Source organism: Panthera onca, chromosome D3 (genome assembly GCF_046562875.1).
Source record: "Panthera onca isolate mPanOnc1 chromosome D3, mPanOnc1 haplotype 2, whole genome shotgun sequence".
NCBI classification, from domain to species: Eukaryota; Metazoa; Chordata; class Mammalia; order Carnivora; family Felidae; genus Panthera; species Panthera onca.
In genome coordinates this window covers 1465717-1482337 of record NC_138350.1, presented here as the reverse complement: position 1 = coordinate 1482337, position 16621 = coordinate 1465717, and the positions used below count along the sequence as shown (strand labels likewise).

Sequence of the window (16621 nt, the reverse complement as noted above, 5' to 3'; positions counted from 1 at the left end):
GCCCTAAACTTAAATACCTCTGAAAATTCCTAGGCATGTTTTCTCTGATACCCCCTTGTAGCCCACTTGTGTCCACACTAACACGAACAAATTCCTAATTCCCAGATGTTTCTACTAGGACTTGGGATGTCACCCTCCTTCCCCAAGTATGTCTGCTCTGACCCGGCACATGTCACTAATTCCTAAGGTGTGTGTCCACTGACCTGGGATATGTCATTAAAACAGGGGCTTATCTGTACTGCTATGGAGTCTGTTTTCTCTGTTGTCCCTACACTGGAAATGTCTCCTAACTGCACAGGTGTTGGCTGTCTTGAACCTCAGTGTCTTCCTAATTCCTGAGATGCATCTAGACTGACTTGGACCGTTTCACTAATTCCTCAGGTATATCTACCAAAAATGGTATCTTTTCCTAATTTATCAGGGGTGTCTACACTGACCTGGGATAGTTTCTTAATTCCCTAGGTGTTTTAACACCGAGCTACTGTAACTCCATAGGTTTCCAGGTATGTATACCTCAACATTAGATGTGTTGGGTTTTTAAAAATTTTTATTGGGATATAATTGACGTAATATAACATTAAGTTGTAGCACATTGATTTGATACGTTTTTGTGTTGCAATAGGATTACCACTGTAGCATTAGTTCATACATTTATCCCACCACAGATTATTTCTTTTTTGCAATGAGAACAGTTGAGATCTAGTCAGCAGCCCTGACGTTTGTCACACAGTCCTGTTGGCTGTAAACACTGGCCGTACGTTCGATTCCCGAGCTGCTTTATCTCCTGGTTACAAGTTTCCACCCTGACATCTCCCCAGTTCTCCCACCCCCCAGCCACTGCAGCCACAGTCTGCCCTGGTTTTGCAAGTTTGACTCCTTACTTTACATATGAGGGTATGCGGTATTTGTCTTTCTCTGATTTACTTCACTTACTGTGATGTTCTCAAGGTCCATCCTGTGGCACAAATGTCAGGATTTCCTTCTTTCTCGTGTCCCAGCATTCCATGGTGTGTCCACACCACACCTTTAAAGCTGTTTTTTTTTTAATGTTTATTAATTTTTGAGAGAGAGAGAGAGAGAGAGACAGCATGAGCAGGGGAGGGGCAGCGAGAGGAGGAGACACACAGTGCAAAGCAGGTCCAGGCTCTGCACTGTCAGCACAGAGCCCGATGCGGGGCTCGAACTCACAAACTGAGATCATGACCTGAGCTGCGGTCAGATGCTTCATCGACTGAGCCACCCAGGCGCCCCACACACCATCCTTCTTATCCACTCACTCATCGGTGAACATTTCAGGTGTTTCCATATCTTGGCCATTGTGAATAATAATTACTATAATGGGGCGCAGATATCTTTTCGATAGCGTATCTCTGTTTCCTTCAGGTGTATACCCAGAAATGGGTCTCGTGGGTCACACAGTTGTTCTGCGTTTTTAAAGTAGCCTCCATGTTTTCCATGGGGGCCGAACACTCCCACCACGGCGCACATGGTTCCCGTGTCTGCGCGTCCTCACCAACACTTCTCCCTTGTCGTCTTGGTGACAGCTGTTCCAGCAGGTGCCAGGTGGTAGCTCATTAGGGTCTTGATCTGTATTTGCCTGATTATTAGGGTTGTGGAATATCTTTTCATGTATGTACCTGCTGACCATTTGAATGTCTTCTTTGGAAAAATGTTAGTTCCTCTATTTTTTAAAAGATTGTTTGGTGTTACTACTGAGTAGTATGTTCTTTATATATTTTCAATTTTAACCCTTTCCTCAATGGTTTGCAAATATTTTTCTCATTCCACAGACTGCCTTTTTGTTGGTTTTTTTTTGTTTGTTTGTTTTGTTTTTTGTTTTTTACTGTTCCTTTGCAGTGCAGAGGCTGGTTAGTTTGACACCGTCCTGCTGGCTTTTTGCTTTTGTTGTGCTTTTGCTGTCGTATCCCCAAAACCATTTCCAAGACCAACCTCAGGGAGCTTCTTCCTGCGTTTTCTTCTGGGAGTTCTGTGGCATCAGCCCTTATGTTTAAGTCCTTAATGTATTTAGAGTTAATTTTGGAGAGTTGAGTGGTGTAGGATAGGAGTCCAATTTCATTTCTCAGCAAACAGCTGTCTAGTTTTCCCAACACCATTTGCCGAAGAGACCCTCCTCTCCCTATTAGGTATTTTTGGCCCCCTTGTGAAAGAGTAGTGGATCATAAATGTGTGGGTTTATTTCAGGGTTCTCTGTCCTGTTTTATTGGACTTTGTTTTTATGCCAGTACCATATTGTTTTAATTGCATGGTTTTGTAGTAGAGTTTGAAACCAGGCAGTGTGATGTCTCTGGATTTCCTTTTTTTTTTTTTAATCAGGAGCATTATATTTGGGGGTGCCTGGGTGGCTCAGTTGGTTAAGCATTGGACTATTGTTTTTGGCTTAGGTCATGATCTCACGGTTTGTGAGTTCAACTCCCTCACCGGGCTCTGTGCTGACAGTGTGGAGCCTGCTTGGGATTCTCTCCCTCTCTGTCCCTCCTCCACTCACTCTGTTTCTCTCTCAAAAATAAATAAACTTAAAAAAAAAAAAAAAAAAGATTGTTCTATTTGGGTCATTCTTTGGGGAGAGTTCCATATAAATTTTAGGATTTTTTCTGTTTCTGTGAAAAATGCCATTGGAATTCTGACAGGGGTTATGTTAAATCTGCATATGGCTTTGGGTAGTATAGCTATTTTAACAATGTTAATTCTTTGCTTCCGTGAACATGGGGCATCTTTCCTTTTGTTTCTTCTTCAATTTCTTTCATCAAGCTCTTGTAGTTTTCATTGTGCACATTTTTCACCTGCTTGGTTAAATTTATTCCTATTTTTATTGTTAAAAAGTTGCTCTTGTGAATGCAATAGTTTTCTTTTTCAGATGTTCCACTGTCAGTGTATACAGACACTGATTTCTGTGTGCTGATTTTGTATCTGAAATTTTACTAAATTCATTGATTAGTTCTAATAGCTTTTTTAGTGGAGTCTTTAGGTTTTCTATGTATAACATCGTATCACGTACAAAGAATGACAATTTTACTTCTTCCTTTCTGATTTGGATGCATTTTCTTTCTTTGTTGCTTGATTTCTCTGGCTGGAATTTCCACTGCTGTGGGTTGAATAGGAATAGTGAACTCTTTTCTTGTTCCCGATCTTGATGGTGAAAGACTCAAAGTGTTTCTTCTGGGTATGAGGTTTGCTGTGGGCTCGTTGTTGACCAGCTTAATTATGTTGAAGTGTGTTCCTTCTGCACATGACTTGTTAACAGGTTTTATCATTAAAGGTATAGTCTGTTGAATGCTTATTCTGCATTAACTGAAATGATAGGAATTTTTTTCTTTTACTCTCACATGTATCACTTAGTGTATGTTGAACCACCCCCGCATCTCACGGATAAGTCTGTTGCTTGTGGTATTATATAACTGGTCTTAGGTGTTGAACTTAGTTTACTAATATTTTGTCAACCTACTATCGGGGTAATGCTTGCCTTGTAAAATAAGTTTGGAAGTGTCCCCTCCTCTTCAGTTTTTGGGACTGTGTTGGGGGAGGAACAGCATTAATTCTTCTGTAAACGTTTGGTAGATTTCAGCAGTGAAGCCACCTGGTCCCGGGGTTTTCTGTGTTGAGAGGTTTTTGGTTGTTGATTCAATCTCCTGACTCATTATTGGCCTATTCAAATTTTCTATTTCTTCCTGATCCAGGCTTGGTAGTAGTCTCTTATGATCCTTTGCATTTCTGTCGTATCAGTTGCAATATCTTCTCTTTCATTTCTGATTTTGAGTCTTCTTTTCTTAGTCTAGCTAAAGGTTTGTCAAGTTTATCTTTCCAGAAACCCAGCTCTTAGTGTCATTGATCTTGTCTGTTGCTTTTCTGGTCTCTATTTCATTTGTTTCAGCTCTGATCTTGGAGAATCTACTTCCTTCCCTATGCAGACTTTGGGTTTAGTTCTTACCTTTCTAGTTCCTTGAAGCATAAAGTTACATTGTTTATTTAAGGTGCTTTTATTTTAACATTTGCACTAGTTACTATAAACCTCCCTCTCAGAGCTTGTTTTGGAGCATGCCGTGGGTTTTGGTGCATTATGTTTCTGTTGTCATTTGTTTGCAGGTATTTTGTTTAATTTCCTATTGATTTCTTCTTTGACCCATTCATTGTTCAGGAATGCGATGTTTAGTTTACACATTTGTAGATTTCCCAGCTTTACTCTTTGTGTTGATTTCCAGTTTTGTACCATTTCAGTGAGAAGAGATACTTGATATAATTTGTCTTCTTAAATTTGCTAGGACTCATTTTGCAGCCTGTCATATGATCTGTCCTGGAGAATGTGTGTATTAGGGAACAATGTGCATTCTGCTGCTATAGCTAGAATGTTCTATAAATGTCTATTAGGTCCATTTGGTCTAATGTATGGTTCAAGTCCAATGTCTCCTTGTTGATTTTCTGCCTGGATGATCTATACCCATGGCCGAAAGAGGGCTATTAGAGTCTATTATTGTGTTGTCTTTTTTTCCCTTTCAGATCTGTTGGCATTTGCTTAATATATTTAGGTGCTTTAACGTGTGTAAGTTTGACTGTCATATTCTTGGTAAACTCCCTTTATCATTATGTAATGACCTCTTTTGTTACTGTTTTTGGCTTAAAATCTATTTTCTCTGATATAAATACCCTTGCTTTCTTTTGGATTACACCCTCATGAAATATCATTTTCTGTCCCTTGACTTTGAGCCTATGTGTGTCCTTAAACCTGAAGCAAGTCTCTTACAGCCAGCATGCAGTTGGCTCTTTTCAGAAATCCATTCAGCCACCGTGTGTGTGTCGATTGGAGAATTCAGTCCATTTGTATTTAGTGTGATTACTGGTAACAGAGTGGCTATAGGAAGCCCTTATTACCTGTTTCCTGGTTGTTTCGCACTTCAATTTTCCCTGTGCTGTTTCTGCCCATTTTTGTATCTCGATTTTCTGTGGTGGTCTGCTCTCTTTTCCCTTTGCTCTTTTGTGCATCTACTTCAGAATTTTGCTCTGTGGTTACCAGGAGGCTGACATGATCTATCTCAGATAAAACAGCCCATTTGAAGTTGACAGTGACTCCACATACAGCATCCTCACTCTTTACCGCTTGTGTATTTTTGATGTCACAGTTTTTCTCTTTTGTATTGTGTATTAATCAATCATAGTAGCTGTAATTTTTATATTCTTTCCCCTGGACCTTTATGTTCCAGCAAAGTGGCTAATCTACCATCGCAATCTGACTCGTGTGTCGTGTCGCTGATTAACGTCCCCTCACCTCACTGGAATAACTCTTCTCTGCATTTCTTGTAAGGAGGGTCTAGTGCGATGAACTCGCTCAGCTTTTGTTGGAAAAGTGTCTATTTCTTCATTTCTGAAGGATAACTTTACCAGATATTCTTGGCAGGCAGTTTTTTTCCTACAGCACTTTGAATTATCATCCACTCTCTCCTGGCCTATAGGCTTTCTGCTGAGAAATGCACTGACTACCCAGTGAGGGTTCCTTTGTAGATTACAATATTCTCTGCATGCTTTTCGGATTCTTTGTCTTGGATTTTTGACAGTTTTGTCATGGTGAGTGTGTTTTGGGGAAGGCCTGTTGCCACCGGGATAGGAGGGTGGTCTATCGGCTTCCTGAACTTGGCTGCCCAAGTGTCTCCCCAGGTCTGGGACGTTTCAGCCATTATTTCTTAAATAAACTCCCTGCTCCTTTTCTCTTTCCAGAATGCAATTTTTCTGATACTTGTACTTTTGATGGAGTCGCATGGATCTTCTAGGCTTTTGTAATGCTTTTTAATTCTTTGTAATCCCGACTGGGTTATTTCAAAGTTCCTATCCTGTAGCTCACTGATTCCGTCTTTCATTTTATACACTCTGCTGTGAGTGCCCTCTATTGCATTTTTCATCCCATTCATTGAATTCTTTAGTCCCAGTTTTTTGTGATTTCTCATTGTTAAATTTCTCATTTTGTTCATGTACATACAGCTTTTCTGATTTTTGTTAAATTGTCTTTTGTGTGTTTTCTTTGGGCCCCTTATCAGCTGGGTCACAAACTTCAGCCTTTGTGTTTGGTTGTTGGAGGGTTACTGTTGCCTTATGGTGACGATGCGTTCCTTGATTCTTCAGTCACGTTCGTTGTACTTTTGCGGTGCTGCTCTGGTGTAGGAGTGGCGGACATCGCCTCAGTCTTTGTGATCCCCTTCAGGTGGGAGATGCTGTTAGTCGAGCCTGTCGGGCCTGGGCTTTTTCTGTCCTTGTGTGGACATCCCTGTCCTTGCTTCCTGCCCTGTCCTGTAGCAGAATTCTTGAGCTTGTAGGCCTTCTCCGGTCTGGAGAACTCCCCTCATTTCCCGGAAGGGGGCCCTACAGACACTTGTGTGGTGCATCCTCCGCCCACGGGGGCAGACTGGGCAGGTGTGGGCTCAGTACTCTAGGTGTGGTGGATCCTCAGGGTTCTTCCAGAAGCTCACATTTGGACTTCAGTGCTAATATTCTCATCTGTCTGTTTGCTGATCCTCTCTCCCCCGGAGTCATGGACATCCCTCAGTACTCTGGGTGCTGCTGGAGAGAAATGGGGTTCTCCTGCAGCCCCCACACAGCTGGAGAAGCCGGCACTCCCGGTGCTCCCTCCCACGTGGGAGAGGCTGCTGCTGCTCACTGAGCCCCACGTGGCGTCACCTTTGGGGAGGGGTGGCACCGGCCAAGTTCCTCTATTTCCAGTGGATCCAGACTCCGGGGATGTGCTGGAGCCGCCCCTGGGGCAGCTTGGACCCCACCCCCACCCCGGCCTTCCTTGTCTGTGCATTTCTGTCCAAGTCAGCATGCTCGAGGCTTCCCCACTAGCGGCAAGAGGGCTCCCGCTGGTTTGCAGCCCCTCGGAGGTCTGTCTGCCTATTTCCAGGTACACGGTTGGGTGACGCTCCTCCCAGATCCTTAGGCGTATGGGGCTGGATCCCAGAGGCACTTGCGTTCACAGATGGATGCCTGACGAGTTATTCAAAAAGGGAGACACAAAGCAGGGATGTCTTACACTGCCATGATGCTCTGAAGGCCTTTCTGATACTCCAGTTACGTCTACACTAGCCCGGGATGTTCCCCTCATCCCCCCTGGTGTCCGCACTTGACCTGCTGTGTCTACTTAATACCCCACGTGTTACGCTGACATCGTTTACCTCCCTATTCCCCAGGTGCACCCACCTTAATCTCAGCTGTCTAACTGCTGAGGTGTGGCTGTTTATAGCTGGGATATCTAATTATGCAGACGAGTCTACACCGAACAAGGACGACTTTCTAAATCCTCAGGGTGTGCCTATCCTGACCTGGGGTGTGTTCCTCATTTTCCAGGTGTATCTACGCTGACCTGTGATGTCTAGTCCCCTGTCTAACCAGACCTGGACGTTTCCCCAGTTCCCCAGGCGTGTCCACGCTGATCTGGCAGGATGTCCACCCTGCCGTCTCCCTTGTCACTCTGGCTGTCTACCGGGGCGCCTCTTTACCCCACACAAAGTCTAACGTGACGCGTAGTGAGTGCTTCCTCGGGTAGTTCAACTCTGACTTGGGGTGTCCCCCAATTCTAACGTGATGCTCTCGTTCCCCAGGGGGAGCTACCACGATCTAGGATGTCACCTTGATTCCTCAGGTATTTCCGCATGGACCCGGGAAGTGTCCCTAACCCCCCAGTTCTGTCTACCCTGATCAGGGAGACAGGTTCAGGCTGTAAGCACTGAGGCCTCCCTAGTAAGTCAGGTGTGTGTGCACGTGCCTGGAGGGGCATCTGTCCCGACCTGGGTTGTCACTCCAATTCTCCAGGCTTGTGACGTCTCCGTGACCCAGGATGGTGTCTGGCCTGAGCGAGGACTCCCTCCACGCTCCAGTGTTGCTGGTCCTAGCGTATCTGTTCCCCTGGGGTGTCTACCTTTACAAGTTAGTCTCCAGAATTCCCCAGCTGTATCTCACTGGAACTCCACAGAAGTGACTTTCTCTATCGCAGAATATCTACAGTTACAGTAAGTGTTTGTGCAGTAGTTAGCTCGTTCCCTCACTTAGCAGTACCAGTCTTATTCAGAGAGTAAAGAGTCTAATACAGGTTTTGCTTGTATAAACAACGCGCAAAAAATTGAAACCCATCATGAAAAGTGCAGATTGGCTTATAAAAATAAAAACTGAATTTAACCGACTAAATAGATCAACTGAGTACACTGGCATTTGATGAATTCAGGAGACATGGTCAGGGTCTATGCACGAGGGGGCAACAGAAAACGTCGCAGGTCAGAGTAAACACCTGGAGAACCCATGGCCCAGAGCTGCTCTGACATGCCTGTTACAGAGACCTTCCAGGTCAGTGTGGACGCAGTGGGATATCAGGCAGACATACCAGGTTATGGTGGGCACTTAAGCTGTTAAAGCACTGCCGGTCAGCGTAGACCCAAGTGCAGATAAAGGGAGGTATCCCAGCATGGTGTGGACACACCTCAGGACCAGGGGGACATCCCAGGTCAGGAGATCAACACCTGCGACAGGCAGGCGTCCGGTCAGGACACACACACCTAGTGGATCCGACCTACCCAGCCAGGGCAGACGTGGCCGGGGATTTCGGGAGACGCCGCAGGTCGTGTAGACTCACCTGTGTAACCAGGCAATACCCAAGATGAGGCAGCCAGCCCTGGGAAACGGGGAACCTTCCACTAAGACCGACCTGGGGAATGAGGTGCACGTCTCGGGCAACACTAGACACGACAGTCACAGCCAGAGATGCTCCCGCTGAGTACGGACACACCCGGGGCACGAGGGAGGCGTCCCTGGTCGTGGAGACACACACGGGCTTGGAGAAAACATACAAGGTGAAGGTAGCCACAGCTGGGGAGAGCTGAACACCTGCCAGGTGAGGGCAGCCAGGTAATGGTAAACATGGGTCACCGAAACATCCTCTGTCAGGTCAGTATAGACGTACCTGAACTATGAGCAGATACACCGGGTCAGGTGAGACACAGTCGGGAGAGAGGGAGCTATCACGGTTCACAGTAGGAACACCAGAGTTCTGAGAGACGTTCCAGGTTCTAAGACACACCTTGGAAATGTGGGAGACATCCTAGGACAGGGCAGACAAACCTGGGGAATAAGTGACACTTCCCTGGTCAGCATGGGGACACAAGGCGTATCTGGTAGACATAGCAGGCCGGTGTAGACACAGCTCTCTCCCCAGCCGCAGCTCTGGGGGCTCCCGCGGGTGGGGCCTGACCACAAGGCAGGAGGTGGGAGCCCCGGCCACACGGCCCGCAGGTCAAGGCGCGGGGAGTGGGGTGAACACGGGGGACAGTGGATCCGGGGCGACAGAGGGTGTGTTGCACGAGAGCCACCTGGACACACCCGAGCTCTCACCTGAGGGTGCCACACCTGGACGCTCTTGAACGGTCGTGGGCTCATCAACGCTGGACTCCGTCCACCGGGCAACCACCAGGGTCCCCTCGGGGTGGGGGTAGGGGGGCGCAAGCTCTGGTCCCCACCGCCCCGCCTGGCTGCCCCGTCCCGTGTCCCAACGGCCCTCTGCCACCCGAGGCTCCGCATTGCCACGCGATGTGGAAGAACCACACGGCACGGAGGTGGGGAATCTGACTCTCTCCTCCAACTGCCCTGGTTCCACCGAGACCAGCAGTAAAGAGGAAGCGCAATAATAAACCTGCCCGCGGAAAACCAATAAGAAGCGGGGCCTCGTGCCTTTGGCAAGAGGAGCCCAGAAATGCAGTAACTTTTTGCCTTAACTTCCCCTCCACAGGCTCTCGGGAAGGATTATCTGCTCGGATCCCAAGATGAGCCATTACGAGAGCCTGCTGCTTGAGCGGAACGCCTCTGGTCTGCAGAGAAACGTAGTTTTGCAAAGCCCCAGATCTCAAGACCTGGGGCTTGGCCGCTCTCCAGGGGCGGGAGGCCGGCCCCCCAGGGAGAGACGGGGTCGGGGAAGGGACCCCGCCGCAGAGCTGACCGCACGAGCAGGCGCAGGTGGCCGTGGTGTCCCCTGGGCGGGCCGATGCCGGGGGGGCCACACAGGGGTCACTTCTCCCTCGCGGCCGCGGTGCTCACGAACCACGAGTACCTCATAAACCCCTAGGAGTGGGATCGCTGGGCCACATGGGTCTTTCCGAGACTCCCCTGTGTTTCCGTGGGGGATGTTGGTCTCCCGCACCCACCGGCAACGCGCTCGGCCATCGGCGTCACAACCTGGGCGTCACGTCCCGGCCGACGCTCGCTGTGCTGCGCTTCTGATGGTTGTGGGACCTCGCGATTGTCCTGTGTCCCCTGGTGAGGAGTGAGGGGAGTTCCAGTCGGGCGCTGACCGGCCATCTGTGCGTCGTCTCTGGAGACAGACTTGGCCCATTGGTTAATGGGATCGTTCCTTTGTCGCTGAGCAGTTTTTACAGATCCTGGGTGTCGGCCCCTCATCAGGTGAGGGAGACGTTTTCTCCCATTCTCTGGGCTGTCTTTAACTCCACTGATGGCGCCCTCTGATGCCCCAAAGTGCTTCCTTTTGTGAAAGTCCAATTTATCTGTTTTTCTAGTTGCCTGTGCTTCGGGTGTTAGAGCCAATAAATCACCACAAATGCAACATCACGAATCTTCTCTCCTGTGTGTTCTTCTAAGAGTCTTAGGTCTTAGCTCTTACGCTTGGGTATTTGACCCCATTTCTGCTGATTTGGGCATATGGTGTCACGTAAGGGTCCAGCCTCTTTCTCTCACGCATGTGTGGATGTCCAGTTTTCCCAACACCATTTGTTAAAGAAAAACCTGTCTTTTCCCCCGTTGAATAGTTTTGGCACTCTTGTTGGAAATCAGTTCACCAAGTTTATGCGGCCTTCTTTCTGGGTTTTCTCCTCCAATCCGCTCGTCTCTACTTGTGTTTTATGCCAGAACAACACTGTTTCTATTGCTGTAATTTTGCAGTGAATTTTGAAATCAAGAAGCGTGAGTCCTCCAACTTTTCCCTTGTCAAAATTATTTCGTGTATTCCGGGTCCCTTGAAACGCCGTATGAAATTTGGAACGTATTTTTCTGTATCTACAAAAAAAGTGTCCAGGGCTTCGGGGGTGATGGCAGTGAACCTGCAGAGGAACCAGCATTTCGGGAACACTGTCGTCCTAGCGGCGTCCCGTCACCCGGCCGTGAACACAGGACATCTGTCCGCGTATTAACGCCTTCCGTGGTCGTTCAGTAACACGGTGTAGTTCCCGTGAACAAGTCTCCTGTCTCGTTGGCCTAACTTGTTTCTAAATGTCTTACTCTTTTTGACGCCATTTTAAAAGGAATTGTTTCCTTAATCTGAAACGCGAGTGACTTCTGCCTGTTGATTTGTGTCCTGCCGCCTTCCTGAGTCTGTCAGCGCTGACGGTGGTTTCCCGTTGGAGACTTCAGGGTTTCCTACATGTGAGACCGCGCTGCTGTGAACACGGGACCTCGGGTCTCCCTTCCCAGGCCACCTCCCCCACCCACACAGCTGTCCCCCCGCGGCCCCCCCCCGGTGGCCCCCTGCCTGCCCACAGTCCCGGCTGCCAGTTTCTGCTTCTCGAGGCCGCGGAGTCCGGTCTGTTCAGAGGAACTAAGTAGACGCGCTCACTCGGCTCAACTCACCTGCTCGACGGGCCGCGTCTGGCTGGGGTTTTCTTTCCAGGCTCCGATCACGCCGTGTCCGAGTTCCCCACCGCCATCGGACCCCGGGCTTGTTCTGTGGCCCGAAGAGGCCTGGGGCCGCCCCGCTGCAGAGACGCAAGGCCACGTGGCATTAGGAATCCGGGGACATGGCGCTCTGTTCCCCCTGAGACCGCGTGCAGATGGCCCTGAAGCCGCTCTTCTGCTTCCAGCACCACACGGGCCTTCACACAAGGCTGCTTCCCCCACCGGCAGGAGCCTCGGCGAGGGGCTGTGGGGATGGAGGCGAAGGACCCCAAGCCGGGCAGGAGCACGTGCCACAGAAACCACCCAGAATCCACGGGGGAGAGCAGGCGAATGTACGTCTGCTCAGTCTGACGGAGGGGCTCGCGGCTGGCTGCTCCCGGTGCCCACGGAAGTGCCCACGCGGGGACGCTGAGCACCACCCCCCCCTCAGGTTCTAAGCGGCTTTCCTGGAACGGACTCCTCGGGAACAAGGGCGGACGTGAAGCGATGTAGACACAGCCCGAGTCACCAGCAACGAGGGCCCGTGGGAAGAGTCCCGGCGCACCCGTCGCTGGAGCCCACCCGGCCCAGACCCGGCCCCTTCTCCTGCAGAAGCGCCGCCCCGCTCGTTCGAAGGCCCCGGGACGTTTCCAGCCCACTGCTTCCGGCTACTGTTGCCAGACACACGGGGCAGGTGTTTCTGCGGGGCCTCCGCACCTGCCGATGCCGGAGGAAAGGCCGCGGGGTCCTGTCCGCGGGCGGCCTCGTTTCTGACCTGAGCGCAGGTCACACCCGGTGCTCACTGTGAAAATCTGCTGCGTCGTGCACTTGGGATTTGTGACGTAAACTTCAGTAGAAGGAAGACAGACGGGTCATTCCCGGGGACGATCGGGGACGCGCTCTTTTAGGAAAGGGACTGGGACGGGTCCCACTGTTTTTATCGGCATCTCCTCCTTGGGACAGGGTTACGGGTCCCAACCCTGGCGGACTCAGGCGCGCCCCAGCGACCCTGCTGTGGCCAAGTAAGTGTGGGGGGGAGTTATGTGTGTCACTTCTTCCTTTCAGAGGCCGCTCCCGCCATTCTCTCCCTTCTCCTCCCTCCTCCTCCCTCCTCCTCTTGCTGGTCCACTGGTCGGTGGTGTCTTACCTGTGCCAGTGGATGGCTTCGCATGGGCAAGAGGCAGAGGGGGAAAGCCAGCAACAATGGTGTGCGTTAAAGATGGCCTGGAGTCACAGCAGGGAGAGGGAGGAGGAGGAGGAGGGGTGAGGATGAAGAGGAGGGGAGGCGGGGAGGACTGCCTACCTAACTTGGAGATGTACTGAAACACTCCAGTACTCACACAGTGTGGCGTTGGGGAGAACACACACACATCGATAGGACAGAAGAGGACCCAGCAGTCGACCCACGTGAACACCGCCAGCCCGCCTCTGACACAGGAAGGAAAGCAAGCATTGGAGCAAGGGCAGTTCCGGCAACAAACGTGCTGGAACATCCGAACGTCCTCCTAGGAAAATGAACGAGCCTGATGCAGACCTTACACATCTCATGAAGACTGACTCAAAAAGGATCATAGGCCTGAAGTGCAAAATTCTATAAAGTTTCTAGAAGAAACTCAGGAGAAAACGCAGGTGACCTTGGGCAAGGTGAGGACTTTTCAGCAGTGAAGGAAATAACTGATAAGCTGGAATTAAGTTTTCAAACTTTTGTTCCATGAAGAACACTGTCACACGGGGAAGGAAAACCACCCCTGACACGGGATTTTGTCACCAAGATACATATACAAAGACTTCTTGAAACTCAACGGTCACAAACAACCCAATGAAAAAATGGGTCACTGACTAGAAGAGACACCTCACCAAAGGAGACAGACTGATGGCAAATAAGCATTTAAAAAAATGCCCCACATCATCCGTCAGAGAAAAGCAAATAAACACATATCACTAGGCACCTGTAGAACAGCCCAAGTCCAGAAAGCCCAGATCACAGACAACACCAATTTCTGGAGAGGACATGGCGAAGCCAGAACTCTTGCTCATGGCTGGCAGGGATGCAAAATGGCGCAACCACTCTGGAAGACAGTTTGGTGGTTTCTTAAAAAACTAAGCATAGTCTTGGCCTAAGTCCAGCAAGCTCCCTGGTATCTACCCACTGGAGTTGAAAATTTATGTCCACACAAAACCTGCACACATTTATAGCATCTTTAATCATAACTGCCTCGCCTTAGAACAAAGATGTTCTTCAGCAAGTGAACAGGTAAACTGTGGAACATACAGAAAATGGAATATTGTTCGGTGATAAAAAGAAATGAGTTTGAAGGTATGTCACCATGGCGGCCTAAGACAGCCCTTGTTTTTGTCCCCTCCAACAATGAAAATTAACGAAGATAAACAAAATTGACAAATATTTAGTGATGCTAAGACTCAAAATCAGAAATGGAGAGACATTACGATAGATACCTCAATAATAAAAAGGATCCTAAGAGACTGCTACAAATAATTGGAAACCACCAAACTAGATAACCTAGAAGTATGGACAAATTCCTAGATACACACAACCTACCAAGATTGAATCAAAATGAATTAAAAAACAGGAACAGACCAATAAGAAGAGATTTAATCAGTGACCAAAAATGTATCAACACAGAAAAGCCCAGGACCAGATGACTTTCCTGGTGAATTCTACCAAACATCTGAAGAGAAATCAACACCAGTCTTTCTCAAATTCCTGCAAAAACTTCAAGAGGAGAAAACACTCCCAAACTCATTTTACAAGGCCACCATTACCTGGCTAAAGGCAAGTAAGAATAATACAAGGAAAGAAAACTACAGAGCAATATTCCTGAAAAACACAGAGGCAAAAAGTCTCAACAAAATATTAGCAAACTGAATCCATCAGCACAACTAAAAGGATCAGACATTATGAAATACTATGATTCATCCCTGGGATGCCAGGATGGGTTCAACATACACAAACCAATAAACCTGAAGCTGCACGTTAAAAGAATCAAGATAAAAATCATACAATCATATCAACAGATGCAGAAAACACATTTGGCACAATACAATATCCTTTCATGATAAAATCCCTCAACAAACTGGGTACAGAACATACCTCAACATAATACAGGTGACCTACGACAAGCCCACGGTGAGCATCATACTCAATAGTGAAGGTTAAAGCTTTTCCTCTACCGTCAGGACAGGATGCCCACTCTCACACTCCTGTTCAACACAGCACTGGAACTCTCAACCAGAGCAGTCTGGCAAGAAAAAGAAATAAAAGGCATCCAAATTGGAAAAAAAGTAAAATTGTCTTTATAGACGATATGCTCTGAAACACAGAAGATCTGAAGGACTCCAACAAAAAAAATTAGAACTAACCAATGAATTAAGTTTCCAGATACAAAATCAACCCACAGAAATCAGCTGTGTTTCTAGACACTACCAATGAAATATCCAAAAAGCAAATAAAGACAAGTATCCCATTCACAATGGCACCAAAACCAAGAAAATATTTAGGAATAAATTTAGCCAAGGAGGTGAAAGTTCTGCACAATGAAAACTCTAAGACCCAGGAGGAAACTGAAAAAGACACAAGTGGAAAGATGTTCTGTGTTCGTGGATCAGAAAATTACTGTTGTTAAAATGGCCATACCACACAAAGCCATCTATAAGGCCATCCCTATCAAAATTTGAATGTCATTTTTCACATAAATAGAAAGAAAAAATCTGTAAACATATGGAAGCACAAAAGACCCTTAAGAGTCAAGACAATCCTGAGAAAAGAACAGACCTGAAGGCATCACACTTCCTGATTTCAAGTTAAAATACAAAGCTGTAGTGATTAAAACAACATGGCACTGATCTAAAATTAAACACACCGACCAATAATGGAATGGAACAGAGAGCACCGAAATACACCCTTGCATATACAGTCAACTCATATTTGACAGAAGAACCAAGATTACTCAATGGGAAAAGGCTGGTCTCTTCAATCAACCGTGTTGGGAAAGCTGTCTAGCCTCGTGAACAAGAACAAAACTGGACCCCTAGCTTACACCATCCACCAAATAATGTGAAGCTGATTAGTGATGCAGAACACCCGAAACCACGGAAACCTTCCGGAAGGGTGTGGGGAATAGGCTTAGGGATCCCCTGAGCTTGCACCAATGGGTCAATAGGCATAAAGAAGTAGAAAGCCACAGGATGTATGCGTCCAAGATTAGGTAAACAGGGCAAAGGCTGCCAGTATAGGACAAAGGTATAGGAATAAGAAATCTCAGGATGAAAACCTCCAAGATGAGGTAAACAAGATTAGGTATGCAGGGCGGAAATGCTTCCCAACTTAGTACAACAGCAGAAAGCTGCTTTCACAGGAAGGAAGGACCAAAATAGGTAAGCAGGTAAATAGGACTTTAGACCTTTACGGTATGAAGTTGCCCAGAGAGGCGCTAATTAGCGACAGAAAGGCGCCTTGTTGACCCTGAGGTAGCATCTCCCTCTCATCCCCCAAGCTAGCTAAGATAAACAGATGTGGTGCCTCATGCCTGCTGTAAACAACCATCTGCCCAGCACCAGACTTTGTTTTGTATTGACCCAAACCCCTAAGACCGCATACCTTCCAAATCCTCTTTCCCTCATATCTATGAGTTAACATCCATGGTTTCATTGTCTCTTTGTGCACGTCCATTACGCTTGTAAGCCTTCTGAACCTAATAAAAATGGAGCAAGGACCTTTACTCAAGTCTCTTGTCTCCTCCCGGACATTAGCCTCCCTCACATTTCAACCCTGCGTCCACTCTCTTGCTGGACAAGAGAGAACTCCAGACCCAGAGTCTACGACAGAAGGGAACACAGTGAAGAAGCACCCTGACATTGGTCTTGGTAATGATGCTTTGTCTAGGACACCAAAATCACAAGCAACAAAAGTGAAAATTAGTAAGTGGGATTACAACAAACTGAAAAGCTGTGTCAGCAA

The 16621-nt window shown here is 47.8% G+C and overlaps 1 long non-coding RNA gene across 1 annotated transcript; it reads left to right on the top strand.

Annotated features, from left to right (window-relative positions):
• Positions 1-9161: 9161 nt before the first annotated feature.
• On the top strand, positions 9162-10605 carry LOC144613932 (uncharacterized). Its single transcript, XR_013551424.2, has 2 exons — positions 9162-9251; positions 9773-10605. It is a non-coding gene; the product is annotated as an uncharacterized LOC144613932 (long non-coding RNA).
• Positions 10606-16621: the final 6016 nt, after the last annotated feature.